Source organism: Giraffa tippelskirchi, chromosome 8 (genome assembly GCF_054371585.1).
Source record: "Giraffa tippelskirchi isolate mGirTip1 chromosome 8, T2T-mGirTip1v1.2.pri, whole genome shotgun sequence".
In the NCBI taxonomy this organism is placed as follows: Eukaryota; Metazoa; Chordata; class Mammalia; order Artiodactyla; family Giraffidae; genus Giraffa; species Giraffa tippelskirchi.
The window spans coordinates 57,280,749-57,303,009 of NC_137282.1; the positions used below are offsets into that span (position 1 = coordinate 57,280,749).

The 22,261-nt window shown below is 42.1% G+C and overlaps 1 protein-coding gene and 1 long non-coding RNA gene across 6 annotated transcripts in view; both read right to left on the reverse strand.

Moving 5' to 3' along the window:
* Positions 1–22,261, reverse strand: part of ADCY2 (adenylate cyclase 2) — a 436,561-nt gene that overhangs the window by 381,440 nt on the left and 32,860 nt on the right. The gene's annotated exons all lie outside the window — the stretch shown is intronic.
* On the reverse strand, positions 8,567–12,206 carry LOC145517633 (uncharacterized). Its single transcript, XR_014062217.1, has 2 exons — positions 9,287–12,206; positions 8,567–9,249 (listed from the first exon to the last, which is right to left on the reverse strand). It is a non-coding gene; the product is annotated as an uncharacterized LOC145517633 (long non-coding RNA).

Sequence of the window (22,261 nt, forward strand, 5' to 3'; positions counted from 1 at the left end):
AACAGTCAGAGCTTTGAGGCAGTTTACAAAATAAATAAAAGCTACAGGAAGGCAAAATATTACCCTGAATTATTATGCTACTAAGAATGTAACTAAAAGGTTGTACATTCTTAGTACAATGCACAATATCCCTAAAAATACTCAGAACGTTCTCTAAGACAAACTGGGTGATGTGCATTAAGACAGAGCTTGCTGCATGACCCCAGGATCAATCCTTAAATTTCTAGGAAAGGGAAAAGAATCTCAATTCTTTGCTAACCCAACCCAAAGACTTTCCACTTCCCTTCCAGGTAAGCGTGATCATCTGGCCAATTAGAGGCGGGTAGAAGTGTCGTAAGGTCTCTCTGAGAAAGCATCTTTGATTTTTTTGTCCTCCCACCCCAGGTTTATTGAGATATGATATGTGTGCTCAGTCATGTCTGACTCTTTGTGACCCCATGGACTATATATAGCCCACTAGGCTCCTCTGTCCATGGGATTCTCCAGCCAAGAATACTGGAGTGGGTTGACATTTCCTTCTCCAGGGGATCTTCTCGACCCAGGGATCGAACCCAGGTCTCCCAAGTCTCATGAATTAGCAGGTGGATTCTTTACCACTGACACCTGGGAAGCTCTTATTGAGGTACAAATGACAGATAAAATTGGAAGATGCTCAGAGGTACACCGTGGTAGTTTTAGAAAGATTTTTTTTCATTGTGGTGATTTGATACATGTGTACGTTGTAAAAGGATTCCCTGAATCTAATTATCACTTCCATCTCCTCACATATTTTTTTTTTTAGAACATTTAAGCTCTACTTTTTAGCAAATTTCAATTATACAATACAGATTCATCAGCCATAGTCAGCATGTTTTACTTTGGATCCTCAGACCTCATTCATTTTACAGCTGAAAGTTTATGCCCTTTTACCAATCTCTCCCTATCTCCTGCACCCCCCATCCTGACAACTACTTTTCTACTCTTAAGATGTTGACTTTTTTAATATTCCACATATAAGTGATACCATGCAGTGTTTTTCTTTCTCTGTCTGGCTTATCTCACTTAGCATAATGCCCTCGAGGTCCATCCATGTTGCAGATGGAAGGATTTCCTTCTTCTTCATAGCTGATAATATTCTCTGTGTGTGTATAGAAAAATCATACTGTCTTTATCCATTCGTCTATCAACATACATTTAGGTCGCCTTTGTATCTTAAACTGAAACTGAAGTCGCTCAGTCGTATCTGACTCTTTGCGACTCCATGGACTGTAGCCTGCCAGGCTTTGTATCTTGGCTATTGCAAATAATGCTGTGAGGTACATGTTAGTCAGTCAGTTGTGTCTGACTCTTTGTGACCTTATGGACTGTAGCCCACCAGTCTCCTCTGTCCGTGGGATTCTCCAGGCAAGAATACTGGAGTGGGTTGCCATTCCCTTCTCCAGGGGAATCTTTCCGACCCAGGGATTGAACCCGGGTCTGTCGCATTGCAGGCAGATTCTTTACCATCTGATCCACCAGGGAAGCCCCTGTGATGTACATAGAGGTGCATTACCTTTTCAAATCAGTGTTTCTGTGTTCTTCAAGTAAACACCCAGAAGCAGAACTGCTGAATTGTGTGGGCATTCTATTTTAATTTTCTGAGGGACCTCCATAGTTTCTCATACTGTGTGTACTAAGTCATATTCCCACCAAGAGAGCAGTGTTCCCTTTTGTCCACATCCTTGCCAATACTTGATATCTCCTGTCTTTCTGGTAGTAACCATTCTAACAGGTGTGAAGAGATACCACACTGCGTGCATTTCTTTGACAATTAGTGATGCTGAGCACCATTTCATGTATCCGTTGGCCACTGTCTGTCTTCTTTGAAACAAATATCTATTCAGACTGTCCGCTCATTTCCAACAGGGCTGTCTTGTTTTGTTTCTTTTTCTGTTGAGTTGTATGAATTTTTTTAAAATACATTTTTAATATTAACTCCTTACCTCCCAGTAAGACTCTACGCAAAGGAGGGAGAGGGCCTTTCTATTAGCCTGGGATCCACCGCGGTGGCCTGAGGTGGAGCTGTGGCCTCGGAGCATGCTGGGAACAGGAAGCAGTTTGCGGCAAGGAGTCAGGTCTCTGCAGGGTCCTAAGGCCTCCTCCCCAGCTCTGGATTCCTAACTCGGGACTTCTCTGTAGTGTGACAGAGACAATCTTTCCTGCTGTATAAACGTCTGCGGTTTGAGACAGTTTCTCCTCTTAAATGTAGTGGAACCTAACTTTAAATGATGGTGGTGATGCATGAAGAAAGGACTGAAAATGTTCATTGCCTTTCTAGATCCCAACCATCATTTCTTGCTTCAAGCTGGTGTCTTCTCCCTGCCCCCTTCTAAAGAAAAAGAGACGGGGAGCATTATAATAAGCACTAAGTAATCCCATAAGTGGAGAAGGCAATGGCAACCCACTCCAGTACTCTTGCCTGGAGAATCCCAGGGACAGGGAAGCCTGGTGGGCTACCGTCTATGGGGTCGCACAGAGTTGGACATGACTGAAGCAACTTAGCAGCAGCAGCAATCCCATAAGAAATATAAGCTCATGTGTAGAATGTCTGCAGTAACAACAACAACAACAATTTAACCTGAGTCAGAATAAGACATTTAAGGTACATGAAGGAAAAAAATCAACCCCAACTGAACCTGAGCTTAGGTTGCTGTCCTTAACATCTTCATTTTGAAGACACTCTTAAGAAACAACTGAATCATTATTACTAATCAAATAGTATGCACCTAGGACACTATTAAGTATAAACTTGTAAGATTATAACTCAAGTTCTAATTTTGATAAGTTAAATATTTATATTTAAATCCAAAAGGCAAACAAAACATTTTAATTTTATGGCTAATATACTTTTTATATTTCATAGTACAAGGACCAAGTAAATGTTTCCAACATTCATAGTATTATAGGCAAAGGGTCCTTGCTTATCAACTGTGCTAACTATAGTTTTCAAAGAGAGCCCTCTAGGTGGAACGGAAGTATACCTTCATTTCTGCAAAGAAAAATTACCTCTTAAATTGCTACAGATAGTGCACTCAAATTATTTCCCTTGTTAATGCTACATGCTGTTAATGTTTTATGTCACGTCTACAGTTTTAGATTTATTTTTCATTTACATCCTCATACAAACACAATAAGAAGGACAGCCCATCCTCTCTTGAGGTCAAACAAAAACACATGCTGATCTCAACTGGGAAGTTGCCGATACTATTCTTAGAAAGTTCAAAAGCATCAATTCTTTGGTACTCAGCTTTCTCATACACTAGGCTGGAAAATTAGGACTTGTGATCCAGAGGGCAAAAGCTTCAAGCAGACTGAATGCCATGGAACATGTGCCTTATTTTTTTCTAAAAATGGGGGGGAAATGAAGGGGTATCTCTAAAAATGTAAGTTATGGGTTAGGAATACATCTGATCCAACTCTTCCACATCAGCAAATTATCTGAAGATGCAAGTAAATATTTCTTCCTCATTACATAATACTACTGTATGTAACAGTTTATTAGCACCATTAATAATTTAAAGTCTAAGATGAAATATTGAAAACCACTATGCTTATTATAAATAAGATTAAGGACCAATTCTTTTTTTGGTCCAAAGTTCATTAATCAGAAACATATTCCTTTTTTTTTCCTGCTCTTCTGCTAGTCTTAACTTATCACAAACACTCTGATAATGTAAGCAGCAGTGAGACAGCACCATAGCACTCCACAGTACTGGTCTATGACCATCATTACCGTCACTGGAGCACTGCTGAAAACATGATCAGCTGTGTGTGGAAACTAGAAACTTCCTCCACGTCATCTCTTAGAAGGATACATTCTAAACATCACATAGGGCTGAAAGTGAGGATGCTAGCCTTGAAATAAAATATTTTGACTGGTTTTTACTCAGCTTATTTTATTTATTTTTATTAATCAACTGCTCAGGTTCATTTGACTTTTGCAAACATGGTCTTCTCGTTGGTCAAGTGATGACTCAGTGACTATGAACACACCGCGTTCCCTTTTATCAGCTGGGCCATGCTTCTCAGCTTCAGAGAGATATTAGAAAGCTTTCCGCAGGAATGAACTACAGAAAGGTGGGACGGAATTCCTTAGCCAAGAAGCAGCCCTCGTGGAAACTGGGCCCCGGCGTTGGTGATGGACTGTCTGCACACGGTCATCTCCTGCCTGCATCTTCTCTCCTTGAGGGTTTGACTTTGCATCCCCTCCATGAAGAGCTGAAGTCCTTCCCCCTGCCCCTTGAAGCTTGGCTGGCCTGGAGTCTTGGGGAGGTCAAGAGGAAATGCAGAAGGTAGGGCTGGGCCAAGCCTGCCTATTTTCTCGGAACCCTGTGAATGTGCCTGGAGCAGCCTACGGTGGAAGGATGAGCATGAAGAGGACAGACAGGGCCCCACAGGTGAGGGCATCCCCAACCATCCAGCCTGCAGCGGACCACAGACACGCAAGGGAACCCAGCCAAGACCAGAAGAGCTGCCCAGTTGAACCCATGGGGTTGTCGTAAGCCGCTGGATTCTGGGGTGGTTTGTCTACCAAAGCTTTACTGACACAAGGGGTCTTCAACCAAAACCTCAGCGTCTATTTCATAACATCCTGAAGCATCGGTGCAGAAGATGAGGAAGGTGAAAGTGGAATATTCGGTGAAAAAAATCGACATCTGTTGCAGACACGGAATCACCTGGAGAGACTGTCAGACACCGACCGCTGGAAGCACACCTAGGATTCTGATCCAGTTGTTCGGGGGCGGGGCCTGACAGTTTGCATTTCCAGCAGGCTCTCAGCGTTGGCTAAGGGCATTGGCATGGGTGCCATGCCACCCGATGCAAAGAACTGACTCATCGGAAAAGACTCTGATGCTGGGAAAGACTGACGGCAGGAGGAGAAGGGGGTGACAGAGGATGAGATAGACATAACAGAAGATGAGATGGTTGGATGGCATCACCGACTCAATGGACTTGAGTTTGAGCAAGTTCGGGGAGATGGTGAAAGAAGGAAAGCCTGGCGTGCTGCCGTCCAGGGGTCACAGAGAGTTGGACATGACTTAGGGATGAACAACAACCATCACCACACACTGAGATCCTTCTTCTACATGACCAAGTGCATTGCAAAGAAAAGATTCCCTTAGAGAATATACATCTCACTAAATGAAGCGAATAAACGCATCTCTTTAAAAATCCAATTCGACAGGGAGTCCAATCAGATTCCAACATAAAGAAAAGGAATTATAATTATTGTTCGGTCATGTTGGACAAAAATCAGCTGGGGCCACCAACACTTCATGAATTACCCCCAATGCAACAATTTATGGCTGTATTTAAAACTAAAGGTTTTTTTCTTTTACAGTGTAAATAATATGAATCACACTTTATGTTACAGCAGGAATAAACAATGTTCCTGTATAAAATTAATATTTAAAATATGAAAATCACAGCAAGCAGAGGATTTATTTCTTTGAGCCTGTTCACGATAATATTTCAGATATTATTCATGTTGCTGATGCCACATATAGTTTATGGAGTGTACACGCTTCCATTTCAGATGTCTTACTTCAATAAGTCAAACATATCTGCATTCTCTGAAGCTCTGAGAATTACTGGCAGAAATTCCTGACTTTTTTTCAGGCATATTAAACTATTTCCATCCAGTCTCCTTCAATCTGTGCATTTTAAAGATCATTAGTGTACACCGAATTCCTAAAAGACACATAACTCTTCAAGGAAAATTCATTTTGTTCTATCAAACACACAACTTAAAATTTAGAAAACTGAATTACTTAAAAATAAACACTTTTAGGCTCTGTTTTCATTTCAAATTAACAATTAATATAACTTAAGGCAAGGTTGTCTTTTCATTTCTCTTTTCTCCATTTTTTAAAAATGTTTTTATTTTTACAGTTTTTAAAGATTACTTTCCAATTACTACAAAGCATTAGCTATGTTCCCCATGTGGTATAGGACATCCTTGAGCCTATCTTACATCCAGTGGTTTGTACCTCCCACACCCCCACCCCTAGGCTGTCTTTCTCGCATCCCACTGGTAACCACTAGTTTGTTCTCTAGATGTTTGTTCTCTGGTTCTTTTATGTTATATTCACTAGTGTGTTGTAGTGAATATAGTTTGTTTTAGATTGCACATGTAAACGGTATCATACAATGTTTATCTTTTTCTGTCTGACTTACTCCACTTAATACAATGCCCTCCAAATCCATCTACGTTGCTGCAAATGGCAAAATGTCATCCTTTTTTTTTACAGCTGAGTAGTATTCCATTGTGTATCTATAACACATCTTCTTTATTTAAGGCAACTTTAAACTTCATTATTACATACACACTATCAACACATCTAAAGAATAAATTCAAAGCAAATGCTGTGTTTGTATAATGGGATTCCTCTTCTTCTCGTAGAAACTATCAAGTATTTTATCTCAAGTCCTCATTTGTTCAGGATGAGAACAGCAGAAAAAATTATTTATCTTAAATTTTGTTTCTATGAACTAATCACTTATGCGATATATATTATACAAATGTGATACTTATGTTATTATTACATTATATAATTATATAAAGTGAAACTGAAAGTCGCTCAGTTGTGCCTGGTTCTTTGTGACCCCATGGACTCTAGAGTCCGTGGAATTCTTCGGGCCAGAATACTGGAGTGGGTAGCCTTTCCCTTCTCCAGGGGATCTTTCCAACCCAGGGATCAAACCCAGGTCACCCGCATTGCAGGTAGATTCTTCACTGACTGAGCCACCAAGGGAGAATATATCATTATATACTAGTATATAATTACAATATTATTTAAATGTTATAAATATATGGTTTTTTATATATAAGTAAATATATTTTATAAGTTATATATAAAATATTGCATATATCAAAGATAACATAGTAATTTATAAAACATACCTATTATATAAATTTTTGACTATATTTTTAATTGACTAGGTATTGGTATTATTTCAATTCTATGTAATAAGTAACATCAACACATTTACTGGAGACTTTTCCCTGAAACACCCATAGTTTACGAACCTTTTCATCAGTGGTGATACATATTTCAGTTGAACAACGTATAATCATGGTTCTCTCATTTCAGATGACCTTTATATCTGAATCTGTCTCTTAGCACACCTCAGAGTAAGTTTAGCCTCTTTAGGGGCAGAATATCAACGTGACAACAATGTGAACTCGGCTGTAACAGCCAATTGTGTTCTGTATTACTCTCAAAAGAATCTTCATTACTCTATCATCACACAACAGAGCCTGAGAAAAGGTGGCAAATGTGGTGAAGTTTTCTGTGGCTAAAAAAAGAATGCAACCTTATTTCACAGTTGGGGTAGAAAATATTAAAACTTCTTTGCAAAGCTTCCTGGAAGTATTCTCTGGAAACTTACAAATACTCTTTTGGACCAGAAGTTTCCCTTTTTGTAATCTATATTAAGAAATGACTGTGTGTGCATATATACTAAGTTGCTTCAGTCATGTCCAACTCTTTGTGACCTCACAGACTGCAGCACACCAGGCTCCTCTGTCTATGGGGTTTCCCAGGCAAGAACACTGGAGTGGGTTGCCATGCCCTCCTCTAAGGGATCTTCCTGACCCAGGGATTGAACCAGTGTCTCTTATGTCTCCTGTACTGGCAGGCAGATTCTTTATCACTAGCGCCACCTGGGAATTCCCAAGAAATGACTATGAAAAAACACAAAATATGCTTTGTGGGTAAGGGGAGACTTTCACAGCACAATTATACTAATGAGAACATTTAGAATAAGCTGACCGAGCCATTGAGCACACACAAGTATCTGACTACAAGAGCTCAGGTGCAAATATGCAGGAAAGTAAGTAATGCCTATGAAGAATTCTAAATACCTCCAGAAAAGGCAAGCTATTAAACTGAAGACAGAATATGTACATCAAGGATGTGTCAAGGCAGAGGAAAACATCTCACAGGAGCGTCCAAAATGGGCAGTGTAAGCCCTCAAAGTTGTATTTATCTGTGGATTTCATGTTCTTCTTTGCAAGTGAATGAACTTTTATTGTATGGCAATTTTTGTAACAAAACGTTACTTTACAAGGTAAAATCCTCCAGCATGAAAAGTCCCCCTTCTTCATAAATCTTCCGGTAAATTTTGCAAGAACAGAATCCCTGCCCAACGCTCGGAAATGATAGATGAAAACCTTCAGGGACAAGGCGGCAAAGTAGGACTGGTGGGGAAATTCACACAGCAGATTCTCAAATAACTGAAAACTCTTTTCTTTATCAGGAATTGATAACTAAATCCTCCATGTCAAGTTGCCTATGTTTAAAGTGGAAAGTCAACCACCTATTCCTCCCAGTTTCTGTGGTCAGTTATTTTGTATCTCAATAGAGAAATAAATTATTTCCTTTTTTGTTGTTTTTTTATGTGGCCATTCCATGTGGCACATGGGAGCTTGGTTTCCTGACCAGAGATCAAATTTACGCCCCCGACCCCACAGGAAGGGCAGAGTCTTAACCACTGAATTGCCAAAGAAGTCACAGATTTCTCATTTATTTATTTTATTTTTCCATTTTATTTTCATTTACCTTTTTGGCTATTTGTGTTCAGTAGCACAGCCTGAGAGTGGAGTTGCTATATATTGGTTGTTCCTGCTTTGTTTAGCTTTTTAAATGCAGACCAATCTAGTCCTCCGTGTAGAGAACCAGGGCAGAGGGCACTTTCCGTTACTCAGGTGTGAAAACCGGTATCAAACACGCTGAAAACACACCTGAAATACTCTGTTTAAAAAGAGAGATGGATTTTGCTTTCCAGAATATTTTGGGGGTCAACATTTTTAAATGAAAGCGGGTTCAGCTGCTCTGGGATAAAAAGTATAAATTAGCGGATTTGTTTCCATTAGTTTTTGGCCTCGAGAAGCTGACAATCAATGCATGAATCTACTCAACACCAAAATCTATGACTGTTAAAGGCCTGGGATGACACTCGGGCAGAAACATCCCATAACAGTAGGAGAAAATCCAGCCCAGGAGCCCCTGGGAGGGGGGTCTTCTTGTACCAGTGACCCTGACGGAGAAGGAGGGCGGACATCATCAGCTGGACTGGGTCTCGTGTGTGGCATCCTTCTGCATCCTGAGTCTACTCTCCTGATGCAGCACTTCAAAGAGAAGACAGAAATTAAATCCCCATGGAAACACATCTGCAGCTGTGGGAAACAATCACCAGAAAGCTGTCATCTCCCTGGAAGCCAACTCACTGGAAAAGACCCTGATCTCCCTGGAAGCCAACTCACGGGAAAAGACCCTGATGCTGGGAAAGACCAAAGGCAGGAGGAGAAGGGGTAACAGAGGATGAGATGGTTGGATGGCATCACCGACTCAATGGACTTGAGTTTGAGAAAGCTCCGGGAGATGGTGAGGGACAAGGAAGCCTGGTGTGCTGAAGTCCATGGGGTCAAAAAGAGTCAGACACGACCGAGCAACTGAACAATAACCCCTGGAAAAGCAACTGAAGCCCCAGGAGGTCCTCTCCCAACAGACCTCCCTCTGCAGATGCCCCCAAAGGTTCACATGTGTACTTACATGTGGCAGAGCTGAGACCCAGAATATGGAAAATGTCAATAAACAGAAATGGCCCTAAACTAGCTGTCCAAAATATTTTCATGTGATAAAACAATCATTGTATTCTATACACAAGAGAGATTCTTCAATTACCAAGAAAAATTAAAAGTAAAACAATGAAAGAATATACAGAAGTGAAGACTAAAGCAATAAAACACAGTGGGGAGACAATTGTGGTACCAGAAATGGTGGATTTCAGGACAAAAAAATATTTAAAGGCAGACAAAAGCAGGCACTTTATAATGCTAGAGACTGCAGAGAGCAATCAAAATCCTTAAATACACGTGATTATCTCAAAGATCAACAGAATTCATTTCTGAAGATGTCAAAAGGGCATTTAAGAGAATACTAAAACAGTTCTTTATAAAAGCACCCAGTAAAAAAAGAACTGATGGAGGCATACTTAACGTTGAACATAATTACGTACATAAAAAATCTTAGTCCAAATGCCAAGATCCTACTTCACAAGGAAACACTGGAGATGTTTAACATGAGAAAAACAACACAGATGCCAACCATTACCACCACTAGGGCTGAAGCATAACTTCCTAAACACGCCTCCAAACAGGGACAAGGAAACTAAAAGACTGCCCAGTCCAACTGCACAAGTAGTTGAAATAAAGCTTCTGCGTGCAAAGCCTCACATGAAAATTGAAAACACAAGAGATCAAGTAGGAGAAAAGAGCACAACTTATGTCAAAGGCAAATCATTAACATCCCTGATAAGTGAAGAACTCCTCAAAATGGAGAACATTGTATTAACTAAAACCCAAAAAACAGGCAAAACTACGAGCAGGCAGTTCCTGATAGCTGGTTTGGAAGCACACGACTCGATTTACAGATTTAATGTCGACAACTCAAGTGAGTTTGAGGAAACGCGGATCATCATGAAATAATTACCACGATCCAAGCAGTACACAACCTCCCCACCTGCAAGCATTCCTCCTGCACCCCTTCTTCTGTGGTCAGAACACATGAGGTCCACCCTCTTCACACACTTCGAAGTGCACTGACGGTGTTATTGTCTGGAGACACCATGTTGTACAGCGGGTCTCTGGAACTTCACCATCCCACGTGATTGGGGGGTTTGGCTGTTTGGCAAAGTTTCAGATCCTACACTTGAAGACATCTGTCCACGGTCTCTCCAGCCGTGGCCTGCAGGGCACGGGGACCGCACGTTGGTCCCAGGTTGCTCTCCCGACTCTGATCACTCACTCCTGTGATGTTGTCACTGCCTTCTCTGTCTCTCCTGTCCTGTCACACAGCTTGGAGCTCTGCCACCGTCATGCTCTCATCTCTGCTGTTTTTGTTTAGTTGCTAAGTCATGTCTGACCCTCTTGCGACCCCATGGACTGTAACACACGAGGCTCCTCTGTCCATGGGATTTTCTAAGCAAGAGTACTGGAGTGGGTTGCCATCTCCTTCTCTAGAGGATCTTTCTGACCCAGGGATCAAACCCCACACCTCCTGCATTGGCAGGTAGGCGATTTACTGCTGAGTCACTTGGGAAGCCCACTCTCATCTCTACTTTTTAAAAATTTTTTACTTTTATATAGTTTCAAAGATTATTTTTCATTTACACTTATTACAAACTATTGACTATATTCCTATTGTACAATACATCCTTGAGCCTATCATATACCTAACAGTTTATGCCTCCCAATCTCTAGATTTAACTATAATTTTGTAGCTATAAAATATAACCCCTATGTTGCCCTTCACCACCACCCCCACTGGTAACCACTAGGTTGTTCTCTATGTCTGTGAGTCTGCTTCGCTTCTGTTATATCCACTAGTTTGTTGTACTTTTTAGACTCCACATGTAAGTGATAGCATATAGTATTTATATCTGTCTGACTTATTTCACTTAGCAGAATGCCCTCCCGAGTCCATCAGTGCTGGTACAAATGACATCATTTTGTTCTTTTTTATGTTTGGGTAGTATTCCATCATATACAGCTACCATATCTTCTTTATCCACTCATCTGTTGATGGACACACAAGTTGCTTCCATAATTAGCAACTGTAAATAGTGCTGCTATGAACACCGGGGTACAGGGATCTTTTCAAATCAGTGTTTTTGTTTTTTATTTTGGGATATATATACCCAGGAGTGAATTTGCTGGTTATATGGTAGTTCTATTTTTAGTTTGTTTAGAAACTAAATTCTCACCTCTACTTTGAAATTAACCTTTCTCTTGGTCTCCAAACTCCCATCTGGTGTCTGCATTTTTATTATTTGCCAGTTGAATAAAGGGTCTGCATCACATGCAGAGATCAGGAAAAGATACCCCAGGATACGGGAAGGCTTATCACACCCACTCACATTGACTGAGCACCTATTACCATGTGCCAGGCACTGGGCTAACAATGACCCTTGCTGCCTGGCCCACAAACCTTGGAGCTGCTGCAGATGTGATCATGATTTTCTTTTTAATTTACTTTTTTATCAAAGGATAATAGCTTTACAGAATTTTGTTTCCTGTCAAACCTCAACATGAATCAGCCATAAGTATACATATATCCCCTCCCCTTTGGGACTCCCTCCCATCTCCCTCCCCACCACACCTCTCTAAGCTGATAGAGAGTGCCTGTTTGAGTTTCCTGAGCCACACAGCAAATTCCTGTCGGCTATCTATTTTACGTATGGAAATGTAAGTCTCCATGTTACTCTCTCCATGCATCTCACCCTCTCCTCCCCTCTCCCCGTATCCATAAGTCTATTCTCTATGTCTGTTTCTCCACTGCTGCTGCTGCTGCTAAGTCGCATCAGTCGTGTCCGACTCTGTGCGACCCCATAGACGGCAGCCCACCAGGCTCCCCCGTCCCTGGGATTCTCCAGGCAAGAGTACTGGAGTGGGTTGCCATTTCCTTCTCCAGGGCATGAAAGTGAAAAGTGAAAGTGGAGTCGCTCAGTCGTGTCCGACTCAGTGACCCCACGGACTGCAGCCCGCCAGGCTCCTCCGTTCATGGGATTTTCCAGGCAAGAGTACTGGAGTGGGGTGCCATTGCCTTCTCCACTGCTGCCCTGTAAATAAATTCTTCAGTACCATTTTTCTAGATTCCATATATATGCATTAGAATACGGTATTTCTCTTTCTCTGATCATGATTTTATAGGTGGGGAAACTGAGGCCCGAGCAGGAGCTCATACTTGTACAAAGCGACTCTGCAAGTTGCTCTCACGTGACTGGCAGGGCCAGGTTCTGGTCCAGCACTCCACAGCCTCACCGTGGCGTGCATTACACCTGCGTGCATGGAATCCCATCTGTCCCCCGCAGAGGGCCGGGGCAGCCCATCCCCAGGGCAGAGGCTGGGGAACAAGGCTGGAAGCTGGGTTTCCCCAGCAACCGCACCCCTTTACTAAGCACCATGGTGGCTTGAGGGGGCTGACAGAGACACTAAGGAGGGCTGAGCATCACAGTGCTCAGGAACCTCAGGACCCTGTCCTGATACACTGTTCCGATGCTCTCGGCCTTCGTCCCTGCAGTAATCTGCAGGATGGGAGTCACCACCAGGCCCACTGCTGGTATCTGCGAGGCGAGGCCAGGCCTGACCCCAAGGGCCCCGTTAGAGGGCCTCTTTCCTGCTTAAATGTCACTCCAGGGACAGGAACAATCCCTCCCGAAGGCAGAGAGGCTCAGAAATGATAGCAGCCTGATGACAGAGGAGGTCCCAGGACACACGCTGAGGAAGTGGCAGTGTTTGACCTGAAGCAGGCAGGGCCCTCCCAGCCCAGGAGCCCTCATGCGCCTGCACACGGTCATCTCTAGGAGCCCAGGAGAGCTCGGGGGGGTTGGGGTGCCTCACTCCCACGGGGCACCTGCGATCAAATGGGTTGCCAAACACCCCAGATGCTGAAGAGGTCATCACCGACAGTGGGGGTCACTCATCCAGGACGCTCTGACCGAGGGACCTTTGTTCCCCAATGTTAATCCTGGAACCCTCCACCCTCCAGGAGGACCTGTTTTTCTGGTTTTCTAAAGCTATCATCACTTTGCAATATTTCAACAATAAGCTGAACTGAGTGAAACCAAAATAGTGCTCACAGCACATGCTATTTCAGTACATCACATATGAAAATGGAAATGGCGACGGGAGAGACAGAAGTTTGAATCCAGGAGTTTCAGTGTCCAGTGCCATCTTGGTGGACTGTTACAATGGCAGTCCTCCAAGGTAAGGTGGGAGGTAATGTTATTACCCAAGATAAGGTAATGTTATTCGCCCTCCCAAGGTAAGGTAGTCCACTCTCCTCACTCCCCATAGTTATAGCTACACCATCACCATGAGCACTGAATCAGTGGGTGCATGCAAGCCCGGTCACTCAGTCATGTCTGTAGCCCACCAGGCTCCTCTGTCCATGGGATTCTCCAGGCAAGAATACTGGAATGGGTTGCCATTTCCTCCTCTGGGGGATCTTCCTGACCCAGGGATCAAACCTGCATCTCCTGCATTGCCAGGAATATTCTTTGCCACTGAGCCACCTGGGAAGCCAGAATTCGTGAGTACCAAACCATTAAAAATGGGGCCAGCCTCCTGCGGGCCCCTCGTCACAGAATTTTCCTCAACCAATCAATACAGAACTTTGTTTTATTATATTTCTGTTAAAGGCACCTTATTTTCTATATAATGCTGATTTAACACTGAACTCACAGCCAGCATCTCTGGCTTTTCTGACATGTATTTTCTCCGGAAGGCATATCACTGCCATCCTGATTTCAGCAACACTGGACAGCACCTCAGCAAGACGTTTGGAGGGCAGGCTAAGCAGTGAATTCATCAACACAAAGCACCAAAATACAAAAAGAAAGAGAAAACAATGTGGCAGTAAGTAAATTATGAAAAGGATGCTTGCATGCGGCAAGAGCTGAAACCATGAGGCAGAGCACCTCGTTTCAGCTCAGCAGAGATCTGCCCACCTCCAGAAACGACCTCAACTATCACCTTTGGGGTCATAAATGCATTTTAGCAAGTAGTCAAATTCGCACATCTGAAAGCCACAAATAACGAGAATCATCTGCATTTCTATTCAGTGTAACTCTGCTCAGAAATCAAAGTGAGAATGTTGAGCTTTCCAAGGGCTTCTAAAATTTTAACACTGGCCTTCATCTACTGAAATCCACCATTACTAAGTCACTTCATTACCACTGGGGGGAAAAAATACCTGGCAACTTGAGGAAGAATATTCCTCTCTCTCCAGCGCAGCTATAAGTGCTAGAGTTTCTGCTGTTTGGTCCTGTTGGACAGAAACATCTCACAGTTATGAGTGAGGCCAGAGCCACATTTGGGGGTTCACTAGGGGTCCCACTGCTGACCACACAGGCATGACGGTCGATACCCAAACTGTTACAGAAACCTTAGCTGTTCTCTCAGCTGTCAACAGAGCCTCCAATTAGTCCTTGTTGTTGTTGCTGTTTCTGTTGTTCAGTCACTAAGTTGTGTCCAATGCTTTGCAACCCCATGGACTGCAGCACGCCAGGCTCCTCTGTCCTTCACTGTCTCCCAGAGTTTGCTCAGATTCGTGTCCGTTGAGTCAGTGATGCTATCTAACCATCTCATCCTCTGCCCCCTTCTCCTCCTGCCTTCAATCTTTCCCAGTATCAGGGTGTTTTCTAATGAGTCAGCTATTCGCTAGGGGCCCCTTTATGCACTTGGAATTAATTAGAAATCTTTCTGAACTCTTAAGGAAAAGCACATTTATTTCGTTAAGCAACAGCTTATATACAACAGTAGTGTTTCCAGAGCTTAGAAATGGCTAGTCCTATGCCTGAACTGTCCCTGATGGACACAGACTCCAGGTCCTGCTGGAGAGTCCCATGATGTCAGACAGCAAAAGGATGGTTCCCAGAGAGGGCCATGGGTTGAATGATGAGTGAAGGAGCATCCAGAAGAGATGACATCAGTCTAAACCAAGCCTCGGTTTTCCTCCAGTGAAAGAAAATAATGCCCATATTCTCAAATACCCATCATCTTCCCTAACCAACTGTCTATAGGAGACTTTAAGTTGGCTCCCTTGAGAGTATCAGTAGGATGTTGAAACTGATCCTGGAGGAGCTCCAGGCAACAGAGCCCGAGACTCCTGCCCAACATAACCTGCCAAAAACAATGACCTCATTCTATTCATCAGACTCTGTCACAGCCTGAATGAAATACCCAAGGAAATCTCCTGACCCTCTTTGTTCTGATCTGACCTTCAACACACACCCAACTGAATAGGTTTCCCAGGTAACCTAACCCCAGAGAGAACGTATTCTGGTTAGCAGACAGGAGCACTCTCTAAACAGCAATAAAGCCACCAATCGGCATTCTGGGTGAGTGTGGATTAATCTCCACGATCAGATCAGCCTATCAAGCCACAACAGAGATGCTGGCCCCTTGCGGTCATTGAACAGGACAGACACCCGAGAAATCCTGGCTGAAACAACTGGCTGTTGATAATCACAACAGGTGGGACACAACTTTGTAGGACCTCCACCCGCACCGCAGGGTCAAGAATCTCTGTATTCCATAAATGGTGGGAAGCTGCTGACAGCACAGGAGATCAACCTAGTGCTCTGTGATGACCTAGGTGGGTGGGACGGGGGAGTAGGAGGGAGGCTCAAGTGGGAAGACGCATATGCTACAGGTATGGCTGATTCAGCTGTAGGGCAGAAAGCAACACAACACTGTAAAGTCATTATCCTCCAATTAAAAATAAATTGAAAAAAAGAATCTCTGTGTTCACCCCACTGTGAAACTCACAACCTGACCAAAGCACAGAGGTCACAGCACAGGCCAGGAGACAGAAGCCCCCCAAACTGTAAAGGCCTGTTTCTGCTTGCAGTTCCTAAGACAGCCCTTGGGGTTCGTGCCCACATCCTAAGGGTACAGAGCATCCATATGCCCCGCTTATCCTGGGTGCCTTTACATTTCCAACAGGGAAAGAAGTTAAGTATCTACAAGCTAAGTTTTATCCTCCTCAACAACATATGGAGCAAGAAGATGACCTAGGAGGCAAAGCATTCAATGTTGATCAGGTTTCTGCACTCAGCACACTGAGTGTGTCTGCGGTGAAGTCCCAGCAAACATCTGAAAAGAAGATATTTCAAAAAAAAAAACCAGTCAAAGGCAGAGAGAAATGTAGCTTTGGGAAAAGCAGCCATCACTAAAGAATATTTAAGCATCTCTCTCTCTTGATTCATGAAACAAGTCTCTCAACAGAAGTCTAAAAGACCACAGAGTTTAGCAAATGAAAATTATTGACAGGGGGAAAATGTATCCTACTAAAGGGAACTTTAGCCGACAAAGGTCTGTCTAGTCAAAGCTATGGTTTTTCCCAGTGGTCACGTATGGATGTGAGAGTTGGAACATAAAGAAAGCTGAGTGCCAAGGAATTGATGCGTTTGAGCTGTGGTGTTGGAGAAGACTCTTGAGAGTCCCTTGGACTGCAAGGAGATCTAACCAGTCCATCCTAAAGGAAATGTCGTGAATATTCATTGGAAGGACTGATGCTGAAGCTGAAGCTCCAATACTTTGGTCACCTGATGCAAAGAGCTGACTCATTTGAAAAGACCCTGATGCTGGGAAAGATTGGGGGCAGGAGGAGAAGGGGATGACGGAGAATGAGATGGTTAGGTGGCATCACCAACACGATGAACATGAGTTTGAGCAAACTCTGGGAGTTGGTGTTGGACAGGGAGGCCTGGCGTGCTGCAGTCCATGGGGTCGCAAAGAGTCGGACACAACTGAGTGACTGAACTGACAGAAATAGAACTTTGATACAGAAAAATCAGAACTTTAAAAATCTCAAATTCGGAGCTTGATAAAATGTAGTGTACACTGTGCTGCTCATTTACAAGATGTACTCTCCCCTTTATCATGAGGCTCTTCAGATCCCCAGTACCACTCCTCCCCGCCGCCACTACCCACTTAAAACACGTGTGTTACAGGAATTGTCCTTGCCTTTTTCTTTATGGATTGCTGATTCTGCTGCTTCCTTATCTCTTTTCACGCTCCCCTCTTCTCTTCTGTGTTCTGTCCAGAGTTTTCATCAACAAAGTAGTAGGAAACATATAATTCCAAAATCCGTTATGTCTTGACCCCCTCAAACTTGAGAGAGAAGTTTGTTGATATGATTGGGATACATGTTTTTCCTAGTAGATTTAATGAAGCTGTCAGATTTTTGTCTTCTATCTCTAAAAATTCTAAAGTTTTCTGTTGATTATGAATAAATTTAAGTGCCATAGTTTAAAAGTATTAGCATTTTGTCAGAAAATTAGCATTTTCCTGAAAAACACAGTTTCAAATCACACACACACAAAAGATGTGGAGAAGGAAGGGAGTGACAGGATTTGAATCGATCTCCAACAGCTATTTCACTTAACTCTCCCATGCTAATGTGATAATGTGATCATCGTTATCATCACAGGTCAACAGAGGAAAACTGTCAAAAATACAACCGTGTCACACTCAACAATATGCATATGTAAAGTTCGAAGACAAAGATCCTTTCATTATAACCCTTCATTTTGTCAACAGCTTTGCCTTGTTTTTTGTTTTTTTTAAACAGTTGGAAACCAAAGAAAACAGGTAACAATCTGCTTTTTTAATATTTTCTTGGCCGAGCCGCACAGCATGTGGGATCTTAGTTCCCCAGCTAGGGGAAGTTCCACGCCCTTAGAATTGGAAGCACAGTCTTAACCACTGGACCGCCAGGGAAGTCTCCAAGGAAAACAATTAATTCAATTAGAATAACAATTATTTTATAGGATTTACGGATTATGGCATTAATTAATCCCCCAAGTATTTATTCCAAGAAAATGTGATGATATCACCATTCAGCTATTTCTTTTAAGTGATCATATTCTTTGAACATTTTGATTGAGTTTTCAGTTACTGTTAAATATGGATCCCAGTGACCAAATCACACCATTGCTCAATATTACATTCCCAAGCATTGGTAGAATGCTAAACAGTATTTTTAAAGTTTGAAAAACAGAACATGTTTTATTACAACTAGCAATAACACACATTCGGGTTTAAAAAAATGAGGAGGGCTACAGTGAAGGACAGGGAAGCGTGGTGTGCTGCAGTCCACTGGGTCGCCAAGAGTCAGACATGACTTAGCGACTGAATGACGTTTTTTATTTTTTTCCAGGACGGTGAACAATCACACCACAGAAGCGGCAGGACAGAGAGCAGCAGGAGGGACACTGCTCTCAAAGGCTGATACCAGGGTCAGACTCCAAAAGCTGGGCTGGGACCCACCACCCAGAACGCCAAGTCCAGGTCAAAGGCAAAGTGGTGTTCACTAGAACCGATGTTCTTTTTATTTTATTCTAAAATGTGAACCACAGAATAAAACCAGAATTTTTAAAAGTACAACAAATCATATGACAGCTTCTCATAAACACAGCTCATAAACTGAACATTATGTCACAGTAGCTTTCAATCCAATTTTTTCATGTATACACATTCGTATGTTTATGAAACACACACACACACACACACACACACACACACACACTGAGAAAGTCGCAGCTGGGCTCCTTTTCACATTATTCTCTTCTTTCCTCCAAAACCAAGAAGCACATACCAGTGCATTATTCTTCTCATTCATGTTTTTTTATTCTTTTGATACTTGCAACTGTAAGTATTCAATATAGGGAAAGGGAAGTTGCTCAGTCGTGTCTGACTCTTTGCGACCCCGTGGACTGTAGCCTACCAGGCTCCTTCGTCCATGGGATTCTCCAGGCAAGAATACTGGAGTGGTTTGCCATTTCCTTCTCCAGGGGATCTTCCCGACCCAGGGATCAAACCCAGGTCTCCCGCATTGGAGACAGACGCTTTAACCTCTGAGCCACCAGGGAAGTCCAATCAATATAGAGCTATATATAAAATTAGCATCACTTGGCCACTTCCTTTTCCACTCAGCACTATGCTTCCCAGATTTCTCAGTGTTTATATAGATGTAAATCTATTTATTCCTTCAAGACTTACTTGGTATTTCATTGAACAAAACACTGTAACTGATTTACCCAGGTCCCCACCAATTCGTCTATGTACCTCCTTGGGCACACGTGTAAGGCTGCTTCTTGAGTGCCTACAAACAAAGGAAAGTAACAGGGGTAGGTCTGTCCTTTTACATCTCTCCATCAATGTTCTTTCATAGTTAAAAAAAGAGTTTTTTCCCTTCATGCCTTATTTAAGAAACCCTTCCCTGCACCAGTGTTATAGAGATTTTTCTCTACATGTCTATGAAAATCTTAATGATTTACTTTCCTCATTTAGATTTTAATCCACCTAGGATTCCTATTTTCATATGGAATAAAGTAGGAATCGGGTTCTGTCCATAAGAAAAATCTACTTCTTTCACTTGTTCATTTATATCAAGGATTCTTTTTTTTTCACTTACTGAAGAGTCCACCCCACCCCCCACTATGCTTTAATTCCATCTCTGCCATAAAAGACAGGTCTCTTGAGTTCTCCCTTCCCTTGGTCTACTCATCTGTACCTGGGTCAATGTGATAAAGCTATTTTTTATTTTATTATAACAACTCCCCATTTATTTTACTTCTAAAAGAACTTTGATTCACCTGTCAACTGAAGAAAGTTATTTCATTGCTTCACCATTTTTAGAGGAATGCATCTGTGTTACACTTCTTAAAAGATTTGGTTCTTTAGTTGCCTTCTCCATCAGGAGGTACAACAGTAATAAAAGGCTTTTTTTCCCCATATCAAGGGCATTAAAAGAAATACAGATTGGTGACCTATGTGTTTTATGCATGCACCATGTTCAATTTTAAAAATTCTTTTAAAAAGCAAGCTGAACAGAGACTGAATTTAATACAACTCAGCAACTGATTTCTCCATCTTGTAAAAAATTAAATAGGTAATAAATCAGTGCTCTAGGAATCATCTCCTTTTTAGACTTGATAAAAACAAAAATATTATCATTCTCTTAGACCATCTCAGTAACTTCACCCTCCTTGAAGACCGTGCCTTTCTTTCAGACACTATAAAGGCATCAGGGGACACAGCCAGACAGTATGGCAGCTCACACTGGGTTCCAGCCTTCTACCTGCTATGTGGTTTAGGGGAGTAACAAAGCCACTTCCTGCATCTCAGGTTTGGGGGTTTCTCTTTCTTGTTTAAAATGGGAAGCACACCTCCCATTTGAGGATACCGTATCAATAATATGGAATGGAGTATGAAAATTCTTTGTGTACAACAAAACCTCATACACTAGTTTTACAACTTTGAAAGTGAAAGTCGCGTCTGACTCTTCGTGACCCCATGGACTATAGCCCACCAGGCTCGTCTGTCCATAGAATTCTCCAGGCCAGAATATTGGAATGGGTAGCCTTTCCTTCTCCAGGGGATCTTTCGAACCCAGGTCTCTCGCATTGCAGATGGATTCTTTACCAGCTGAGCCACCACTGAGATGTAACTGAGCTGGCAGAGTCCACTCCACATGCTAAGTACAGGTGTTTCTCCAGGTATGTGCTTTGTAACTCTTTTTTCCAGTCTGTGGCTTGCATGTTCACTTTCAAAAAAATGTCTCTGAGTAGTAAAAGTTTTTACATTTCTTGATCAAATCCTACTGATCAGGGCTTTTCCTTAAAAGCTGACATCTTGTGTGTGTTCTATTTAAGAAACAGCTTCCTAACCCAAGGGTACCAAGATCTTTTCACATGTTTTCTTCTGGAAGTTTTATATTTTTTAGGACTAACTTTAAGCCTATGATCCATTTTGAGTTAATTTTTTATTTTGTATTTATTTTTTGCCCAAGACCATCTAATTTTTTTCAGCAGCTATTGTTGAAAAGCTTATACTTTTTCCCCATTAAAGTGGCTTGGAACACAGTCAAGAATAAATTGACTACATAGGCATGGGCTATTTCTGGACAATCTATTGTATCCCGTTGGTCTGAATGTCTATTTTTACACCAACACTATCCTAGGTTGATTACTAGAATTTCATAACAAATACTGAAATCCAGTAGAGGATCTCCAATGCTCTGCTTTTTTCATATTTGTTTTAGCTCTTCTAGGTATTTTGCATGTCCATGCATATTTTAGAATCTGCTTGTGACTCACTATAAGAAACATGCTGAGACTGCATTGCCTATACAGAAGGAATTAAGGGAGAATTGCCAACTTAGCCACATTGAATCTTCAGATCCATGAACAGAGTCTGTCTCTTCAGTTACTCATTTCATTAATTTCTGTTCAACAAGGTCATATATTTTTCTGCACAGATGAGTTATACACATTTATTCAAATATACTTCTAGGTATTTTACATTTTGATGCTGTATTAAATGATATGTTTTTCAATTGCCGGTTGAAAGATTCTCGTATCTAGGAATACAATTTATTTTATGTCCGGCCGTATAAACTGCGTGCATGCTCAGTCACTTCAGTCATACCCCGACTCTTTGCAACCCTATGGACTGTAGCCCCCCATGCCTCTCTGTCCATGGGATTCTCCAGGCAAGAACACTGGAGTGGGCTGTCAACCTCACTAAACTTACTTCCTAGTTCTAGCAGCATTTTTTAAGTTCCTCAGGACTTCTAATATAATGGACAGTGCATACACAGACAGATAAAGCCAGCCTAACTTATTATGTTCCAGTCTCTGTGTCTTTTGACTCTTCTCCTGACCTTAT